Below are 6,707 nucleotides of genomic sequence, written 5' to 3'. Positions count from 1 at the left end.
TGTGTATATATATATATATGTATTATGAATATATGAAACTCAAATGTGCTCTGTATTACAGGCTTCATGTTTGATTGTTGTAAAATTTAACCATTAGGTGTAAGTATGTGGTTTTTTTAAAGGTCATCAAAATTTAAACTTAGAACAATCTTAACTAGGAAAAATATCCAGGATTATGTTTTCCCTTAAAAGTGATGATAAAAGGAAGTCAATGGAAAACAGAATTGTGAAATAAAGCATAATTTAAATCTCTATGCCCACGTCTCCCCCAAAACAAACTCCTACTCTTCTATCTATATTTTTAGGACTTTTGACCACTGTATCTTGTTACGTCGTTTTTTTTTTTTTTTTAATTTTAAATAGAAGTTATTGGTACATTCTAGGTAGACAGTACAGTTACATTCATTACTGGGATCTTGTACCTTTACGTTATGTTGTTTATTGAATTAGCAAAGAAGAGAAAGAATAAAGAGGTTTTTTATTTTCTGTTAAATTTTAAGTGACTTAGTAATTTACAGAATGCCAGAAAATGAAATATCATTAGATTTGCTGTAGTTTATAATTCCTTTCCATAAATTGTACCATTATGAACATCTAGGAATCTAAAAAGTGGCATTAATTTGCATGTAACCCTTTCTAATTTTGCTTTGAAAGCTTATTAATTTTTCAGTTATTGGATGGAATTCCTAAATTAGATTTGATTTTCTTATAAGGCCCACCTTTGGAATTCTCTTTCACTGTCTTAGGTACAACTACTTATATGATTGTCTCAATTCAGTCTCTATGAAATATGGATTCATATGCCAAAAAGTTTGCTACGTTAAAAATCCATGGGGACAGGGATTTAGCTTAGTGGTTTTGCTGCCTGCCTGGTAAGCACAAGGTCTCGAGTTTGATCCTTGGTACAAAAAAAAAAAAGAAAAATCCAGGTGTGGACCTTTATTTTTCAAAAGCTTTAATAAAAATATAAGCTTAAATTTATTTCTGATGTTTTGTTAATTTAAACGTCATAATAAAACACTTCTTGTGTATATCGTAAAGATAAAGTGATAGTGATATAGGGATAATATAGGGGCTCTAATATAGGGGAAATATGAGACTACTTGTTAGATATCTAATATACCGAGTTTATGTTTTTTAAAATTTAATGAATTATAAAAATTGGCACCTGAAATGAACAGACATTTTTCAAACAAGTAAAAGCAGCAAATAAATATATGAAAATATGCTCCACATCACTGGTCATTTGAGAGGTGCAGATGAGAACAACACTGAGATTCCACCTCACCTCAGAAAGAATGGCTGCTATCAAGAAATTAACCAATAACAAATGTTGGTGGGGCTGTGGGGAGAAAGGAACCCTTCTCCATTGTTGGTGGGAGAGCAGACGAGTACAACCACTGTGGAAATCAATATGGGGATACCTCAAAGAACTAGGATTCTATCATTTGATATTATAATCATATCTTGATTATTTTTGAACTCCTTTCCACTCTTCTCTTTTCTTGTTACCTTTCCCCATCCCCCCAAAATTAACCATTCTGTTTCCCACCATCATCTCTTCTTTATTTTACCTTTTTTCTTGGTACTGGGGATCGAACTTGGGCCCTTGCGCCTGTAAGGCATATTTTACTCTTTAAATTAATTTTATTTTAGATTTCTAACAAAAGAGAAACAATAAAACTTTAACTGTGTCTGATTTATTTTACTTAATAATATGGTTTCAAGATCCATCCATTTTCATGCAAATGACTCAAATTTATCTCCCTTTGCAGCTGTTTTACTCTTGTCTCTCTTTGTCTCTCTGTGTCTCTGTGTCTCTTTCACTCTTTCTATTCATCTGTTGATAGGCACCTAGTCTATTTCCATAATTTAATTATTGTGAATTTTGCTTCTAGAAACATGGGTATGCTGTGATAATGTCCTTTTTAAATTTTTATTTTTATTAATAAGTGTTCACAGTACATACTACATTCATCATGGGGGTTGGTACATGTACATAATACATCTTAATTTTTTAATGACCCCCTCTCTTCCTCTCTTACCCCCTCCTTCCATCTCTTGGTCTCCTTTACTTTTTCAAAAGATCTATCTCCCTGTTTCCTATTAGAGGAAAACCTTGGTTTGCATGCATAATTTGTTCCAGAAACATACTTTAATGCAAAGCAAATTTCCCCATAAGAAATAATGGAAACTCAGAGGATATGTTGCACAAACCAGAAATATTCATATAAAATAATCATAATACTATAATACAAAATAAAAATATAAATAAGAAGAAATCATTCTATACTTGTATTTGCAAACCTTTGTGGTTGATATGAGGAAAACGAGAGAGGAGGGTTATTGTGTAGTATAACTATCACTAACAGAATCGCTGCTATTTATTGGTTCAATGAAATCTTTTTCTTTTTGTGCAACTTTTTTTTTTTTTTTTTTTCTTGGTACTGGGGATTGAACTCGGGTCCTTGAGCTTGCAAGGCAGGCCACCAATTCGCTGAGCTAAATCCCCGGCCCTTTTTGTGCAACTTTAACAAGGGACCTGTCCAATGATACCTGCTTTTTCCTTCTTTTGAGGATTTTGTGAATATGTGACATTTCAGTGTCATTAAACAGATTCGTAACTCACTGCCACAGCATTATTTGGGTGGTACTTTTCTATAAAATTTTGCAATTTCCCACATTTTACATATCTCTCTAATCTCATTTGAAGTGAGGGCTTCCTCCATCTTTCTCCGCCCCTTGTGCAGACTTTATCTCCCTCATAACGTTTTGCTGTTGAGAGATAATCACCCACAATCCCATAGTGAGAGAGAGCATGCACGCAAAAGAGACAGAGAGAGAGAGAGAGAGAGAGAGAGAGGATATGAACAATTGGCTCAATTGTGATCCTGTGCTATTTATACTTCACACTACTTGCATTTCAAGACATAACTTGTTTATCAAGTTAAATTTATTGGAAATGTTTGCTTGTCTTGAAGTAGACTTACAGATCAATTTATTTGCCATCTAAGGTTTTACTGCACCTATGTTTTATTTTGCTCTTTATTTATACTTTGGATTTCCCATAAAAGAAAACCATATGATATTCAAACTGTTATGTCTGCTTTATTTCACTTAACATTATAGTACCAAGGTACATCCATTTTCCTGCAAGTAATTCAAAATTATCCTTCTTTATAACAGAGTATGTATAAATACCCCTTTTTAAATCTGTTTATCTGTTGATGGGCATATAAGCCACTTTCAAGATACACATGTTTCATTGTAATATAATGTCTAACTCATATGGGAAGATACCCAGGAGTGGTATTGCTGGTTTGAATGGAATTTCTATTTTCAGTTTTTTGAGGAGTATCCATACTGATTTCTAGTATTTGTTTCAGTTTACATTCCCAGCAGCAGTAGAGAAGGATTCCTATTTCTCCACAGACTTCCCAGCATTTGTTGTTATTTGATTTCCTGATGGTAGCCAATTTTTTTTTTTGGAGCAAGAATAAGAAAGCCATTCTTTCTGGAATAAACCATTCTTTCTGTAAACCGTTCTTTCTGGAGTACACCATTCTTTCTGGAGCCAGTGTTGTTTAACTTGCATTTCTTTACTGGTCAGATATATTAAACTTTTTTTCATGTATTTATTGGCCATTTATTATGAGAAATATCCATTTCAGTTACCCATTCTTTGTTTGGGTATTTTATTTTGGGATCCTAATTTTTTTCAGTTCTTTATATATTTTAATATTAGCCCTCTGTCCAAGAAATAGCTGCCATATTTTTTCTTCCCATTCTGTAGGTTGTTTCTTTGTTGTATTTTTTGCTGTTTAGAAGATTTTCAATTTTGTTTTTGTTTTTGTTTTTGAGATGGTCTGTTTCACTATGTAGTTGAGACTGACCTGGTGTTTGTAGCCCAGGGGTCTTGAACTCACAATGATCCTCCTTCCTTAGCTTTCCAAGTGCTGGGACTACAGGTGTGTACCTCTACACCTGGCTAGAAGATTTTCAATTTAATTGAATTCTATGTGTTGATTTATGTTCTTCCTTGTGCAGTTGGGGTTCTGTTCAGATAGTTCTTGCCTATGCCTCTGTTTTAAGGAGTTTTTCCTTTGTTTTCACAGATTGTTTCCATTATAATATTTAGATCTTAGATGAACTTTTATTGTAGTTTAGGAAATTGTGAGAGGTATTGGTTTACATTTAATGTTCTTCATGTGTATAGCCAGCTTTCTCAGTACTATTTGTTACAGATGCTATTTTTCTTCAGCATATCTTTGGCCCCTTTTCTCAAAGACCAGATGGTTTAATGTGCCTGAGGTTGTTTTTACATCCTCTGCTCTATTCCCTATGATCCACGTCTGTTTTTGAGCCAATACCATTCTATTTTTTCACTGTAGCTTTGTAATATAACTTGGTAGGCAGGATTGTGGTAACTGCTGCTTTGCTCTTGTTGCCCAGGATTGTTTTTGCTATTCTGAGTTTCTTCTGAGTCCATATGAATTTTAGGATTGTTCTTTTTTCTGGTTTTGTGAGGAATGCTATTGGTATTTTGATTAAGATTGCGTTAAATCTATATATCAGTTTTGGAAATATGGCTGTTTTCACAATTTTAGTTCTGCATATCCAGGTACGTCATCTTTCCATTTTCTGATGTCATCTTTGATCACCTTCTTTAGAATAGTGTAGTTTTCCTTGTAGAGTACAAACATGAATTTGGAATGAATTGAGTTTGACAAGTGAGGTACCTCAGTTCACAAACTTAATTTATTCCACAATTCTGGGAAAGTTATCCATGTTTATATTTGTGCAGGAAAGGTAGTCACAGCTGTGTTTGTCTCCTGATGCAGAGTTCACAATCAAGAACAAAATTTTGCCAAATATTCCTATTTTTGAATCAAGTTTTTTTACAAACAAGTGTTTGTGAACCAAGGTACCTCTGTGATTTAATTGATTCAGGACATTAGTGTAGTAGGGCAATGCAACTGAAGACACAAAAAACTTAAAGAACTTCAGAAAGTAGCATAAATGATAGGATAAGTTTTTTAAGCGAAGGAAAGTATTTTGAGTGCCATTTATGACAATGTCTTTTTGTAATTTAATTTTTTATTTAAATATAAGCCACATTTTTATTGTAAATCTTATATTTTCAGGTGTTTTAATTTATCTTCTAGCAAATAATTATTTTTATATCTAAGTCTTTGATTCATTTTGATTTAAATTTAGTAAAGAGTGAGAGATATGATTTAGATTTATTCATATGAATGATATTTTCCAAGGACCCTTTGTTAAGGTATTTTTTTTATTGGCCACTTTTTCAAAATTGAGATGGCTGAAGGTGCTTGAGTGATTGCTATCGCAGGATGGGTCTCCTATCTTCAGTAAATCCCTTAGCCACACCCAGAAATATGTTGATCCAGTTTAGTTGGGTGTTTCTTTCTCACATTGACACAGTTAACCATCAAACTTGTCAACTTGATGAAGCAGACACATGTTCTTAAACCAGTCTCCTGATCTTAAGACAAGTTCATAATTATGCCTAACATGTTACAACTATCCTGCATACAAACAAATGCATTAAATCACTCTGAGAATAGAAGGCAAGTTTTCTTTGGGTGACATTCTTAACATTTCATAATCTGAGCATTATTGAATAGCTTTAGCAATACTTAAGAACCAACATGAAGTCTATCAACATATTACAGAGGAAACATATTAGGAGAGAGCTATTACAGTTACAATCCTTGTGTCTATAACTGATCACAGAGTCATAGCTGGTATTTAGGGCCACCTTCTACTACCCATTTTGTATTCACTTGGTCCTCTAAGTACTCAGAAGGTCTTGATTCTTCCCTGGTGGGGTGACCCATACCTTCATTCCTGAAGGTTTTGGACCATTTGCCATCCTATTGGGATTGGGTTGTTGTAGTTTCCCATTGATCATAATAGCATTAACATGGTAATACTAGGAGGCACTCTAGGAGATCTCATGCACTCCAAGTATATTCTTCCTTTCCTCCATTGTGGAGTAACAGTTCAATTTTCCCTTGATCTGGGTCAGTCACCCCTGTCAATTAACTCCCTTTTAAACTTGTTTGCTCAGAGGCATGAGGAGAACAAAATTACTAGGGGAAATCTAGCTTCCAGTTCAGTGGTATCACCGTTGTGCTTCCTGGAACAAGTCTTCCCTTCTCTGGAACTATGACTTCTAAGCCAGGAAAGCATAAAGTTATGGGAATAGGAACCCAAAATTTTGTTAGTGGATCACTAGGAGTGACTGTGAGTGATACCATTCCTGCTTCCACCCTTTGATTGCTGGACCCATGAATCTGGCTGTGGGAGACTCAGGACCATATAGTGGATGCTGATTCAAGGCTTACACAGCCTTTTGAATGATGCTGCCTCAATCCTGCAAGCTGTTGCCTCTTAACTGGTTCTATAACTATTTCTTCAAAAGACTATTCCTTGCCAGGGATTTGGCTCAGTGGTTCTACTACCTGCCTCGCAAATGCAAAGGCCCGAGTTTGATTCCCGGTACCAAAACAAAAAACACTAAGAGTGAAGTGAAAACATCCAATTCATTTGGGTTGGTGATTTAGCTCAGTGGTTCTGACGTCTGCCTTGCAAGCACAAGGACCCAAGTTCGATCCCCGGTATGTAAAAAAAAAAAAAAAAAAAAAAAAAAAGCAATTCCCCCTTTCTACCCATACTTTTAG

The 6,707-nt window shown here is 34.5% G+C and overlaps 1 protein-coding gene across 4 annotated transcripts in view; it reads left to right on the top strand.

Moving 5' to 3' along the window:
- The window catches only part of Chm (CHM Rab escort protein), a 218,887-nt gene that overhangs the window by 26,593 nt on the left and 185,587 nt on the right, over window positions 1-6,707 (top strand). The gene's annotated exons all lie outside the window — the stretch shown is intronic.

This window comes from Fukomys damarensis, unplaced genomic scaffold, assembly GCF_012274545.1.
Source record: "Fukomys damarensis isolate Sample0158 unplaced genomic scaffold, DMR_v1.0_HiC HiC_scaffold_39, whole genome shotgun sequence".
Classification (NCBI taxonomy): domain Eukaryota; kingdom Metazoa; phylum Chordata; class Mammalia; order Rodentia; family Bathyergidae; genus Fukomys; species Fukomys damarensis.
This window is presented reverse-complemented; position numbering and strand designations above follow the sequence as displayed.